Here is a 3509-nt window from a genome sequence, read left to right on the forward strand (position 1 = left end):
GGCCCGATTTTTTGATGTCGGCCAGCCATATTAAGTTATTATATTAGCTATCCGTAAGACCTCGTCAGGTTCTTTTCTAGATTGCTTTCGATAACTTCTTACATTATTTTGTGTTCATCTTTGCCGATTTGTAGGAAGTGGTTGGCATATCGAGCTCGTCCTTTAGGTGAATCGCGTTTTCACCTTTATCGGACGATTTGTCTTTATCGTGGTCGTGCAGTGAATTTGTTTTTCACTTTTTGCCGACCTGTAGCTTTATAATCGGACGATGAATACTTCAGAATAATGCGTCTTGAAATCTTGTAGAATACCTAGATAAATTTTATTCAGAGAAAAATGCAAATATGTACATGTGGGAATTTTTTTCATCCTCTTAAGTTGGGTATGGTATAGGTCTCGACCTGGTGCCTCATTAAAAAACCTTTTCAGGAAAAAGAGTGCATCCACTGGTGAGATCCTTTACCCTTTCTAACTGTAGTACCTTCTTAGGTTGCAAGCGTGTCATGACCTTGGCAGCTCCCGTCCGTCAAGTTCGGACACTCTGTAGTAGCCCTTCCCGAGTACTTTTATGACCCGGTATGGTCCTTTCCAATTGGCTTCCAGCTTTCCTTCTCCGGGTTGAGTTGTTCCTATATCATTTCGGATCAAGATGAGATCGTTCTTAGTGAAACTCCTTGGTACTACCCTTTGGTTGTATCTGGAAGCCATTCGACGTTTTAGTGCTTCTTCCCTAATCTGAGCTCTTTCCTGGATCTCAGGTAGTAGGTCGAGTTCTTCCCTCTGAAGTTGGGAGTTTGCTCCCTCATTATAATGGACTGCCCTGTGCGATCCTTCCTCAATTTCTATTGGAATCATTGCCTCCGTTCCGTATGTTAACCGGAATGGGGATTCCTTTGTGGTGGAATGTGGCGTCGTTCGATATGCCCATAGGACTTGTGGAAGCTCCTCTGCCCAAGCTCCTTTTGCATTTTGTAGTCTTCGTTTTAACCCTGCCAATATGACTTTATTGGCGGCTTCGGCTTGTCCGTTGGCTTGAGGGTGTTCGACAGAGGTAAACTGATGCTTTATATTCAAGTCGGCTACTAGTTTCCTGAAGCCCGCATCTGTGAATTGGGTGCCATTGTCTGTGGTTATTGAATGTGGGACCCCGAATCTTGTGACAATGTTTCTGTATAAGTGATGAGCGGATAATTTATACGCTTTTTGGCATTGTTTTTATATAGTTTTTAGTAAGTTTAAGCTACTTTTAGGGATGTTTTCCTAGGTTTTTATGTTAAATTCACATTTCTGGACTTTACTATGAGTTTGTGTGTTTTTCTGTGATTTCAGGTAAATTCTGACTGAAATTGAGGGATTTGAGCAAAACTCTGAAAAAGGCTGACAAAAGGACTGCTGATGCTGTTGGATTCTGACCTCCCTGCACTCGAAATGGATTTTCTGGAGCTACAGAACTCCAAATGGCACGCTCTCAACGGCGTTGGAAAGTAGACATCCAGGGCTTTCCAGCAATATATAATAGTCCATACTTTATTCGAAGAACGACGACGCAACTTGGCGTTGAACGCCAAGTACACGCTCCTTTCTGGAGTTAAACGCCAGAAAAACGTCATAATCCGGAGTTGAACGCCCAAAGCACATCATAACTCGAAATTCAACTCCAAGAGAAGCCTCTGCTCGTGTATTGATCAAGCTCAGCCCAAGCACACACCAAGTGGGCCCCGGAAGTGGATTTATGCATCAATTACTTACTCATGTAAACCCTAGGAGCTAGTTCATTATAAATAGGATGATTTACTAATGTATCAATCATCTTTTGATCTCAGTTTTGTTTTATTCTTCATCTTAGGAGATCATTGATCACGTTTAGGGGGCTGGCCATTCGGCCATGCCTGAACCTCTTGCTTATGTATTTTCAACGGTGGAGTTTCTGCACACCATAGATTAAGGGTGTGGAGCTCTGCTGTACCTCAAAGATTAATGAAGTTCTATTTTCTTTTATTCAATTCTCTATCTTATTCTTATTCCAAGATATTCATTCGTACTCAAGAACATGATGAATGTGATGAGCTAATAACTCTCATCATCATTCTCACTCATGAACGCACGTGATTGACAACCACTTATGTTCTACATGCAAAGAAGCTTGAATGTGTATCTCTTAGATTCCCCAACAGAATCTTCGTGGTATAAGCTAGATAGATGGCGGCATTCATCTGGATCCAGAAAGTCCAACCTTGTCTGTGGTGTTCCGAGTAGGATCCTGGGAATCCGGAAAGTCTCACCTTGTCTGTGGTATTCCGAGTAGGATTCCGTTCATGAATGACTGTGACGTGCTTCAAACTTTAACCTGCTGGGCGTTAGTGACAAACGCAAAAGAGGGATTCTATTCCAGTAGGAGCGGGAACCAACCGGTGATTGGCCGTACTGTGACAGAGTGCGTGCATTAGCTTTCACTGCGAGGATGGGATGTAGCTATCAACCATGGGTGATGCCTCCAGACTGGTTAGCTGTGCGAGTGACAGCCGTACAGGTTATTTCCCCGAGAGGAATGAAAGTAGCCACAGCTGATAGTGAACCCCTATACAAAGCTTGCCATGGAAAGGAGTAAGAAGGATTAAGTAGAAGCAATGGGAGAGCAGGCGTCCGAGAGCTCTACAGCATCTCCATTCCGCTTATCTGAAATTCCCACCAATGAATCTACATAAGTATCTCTATCCCTTTTATTATTCCTTTTTATCAGAACAATCCAATTATCACTATTACAAATGTTTAATCCGCCTAACTGAGATTTGCAAGGTGACCATAGCTTGCTTCATACCAACAATCTCTGTGGATTCGACCCTTACTCACGTAAGGTATTACTTGGACGACCCAGTACACTTGCTGGTTAGTTGAACGGAGTTGTGAATTCCACCAGAGCCATAATTAGAACATTGATCACAAATGATACAAGAATTTGAATCACAATTTCGTCCACCAAGTTTTTGGCGCCGTTGCCGGGGATTGTTCGAGTATGGACAACTGACGGTTCATCTTGTTGCTCAGATTAGGTAATTTTCTTTTCAAAAATCTTTTTCAAAAAACTTTTTCTTTTATTTTTCGTTTTTCCAAAACTTTATTTTCGAAAATAATTAATAAAAATCCAAAAAAAATTAGAAAATCATAAAAATCAAAAATATTTTGTGTTTCTTGTTTGAGTCTTGTGTTAATTTTTAAGTTTGGTGTCAATTGCATGCTTTTAAAATTTTTTTCTTGCATTTTTTTTCGAAAATCTCATGCATTCATAGTGTTCTTCATGATCTTCAAGTTGTTCTTGATAAGTCCTCTTGTTTGATCTTGATGATTTCTTGTTTTGTGTTGTTTGTTGTTTTTCATGTGCATTTTTGCATTCATATTTTCCATGCATTAAGAATTTCTAAGTTTGGTGTCTTGCATGTTTTCTTTGCATCAAAAATTTTTCAAAAATATGTTCTTGATGTTCATCATGATCTTCAAAGTGTTCTTGGTGT

The sequence above is a fragment of the Arachis stenosperma genome, chromosome 3 (assembly GCF_014773155.1).
Source record: "Arachis stenosperma cultivar V10309 chromosome 3, arast.V10309.gnm1.PFL2, whole genome shotgun sequence".
In the NCBI taxonomy this organism is placed as follows: domain Eukaryota; kingdom Viridiplantae; phylum Streptophyta; class Magnoliopsida; order Fabales; family Fabaceae; genus Arachis; species Arachis stenosperma.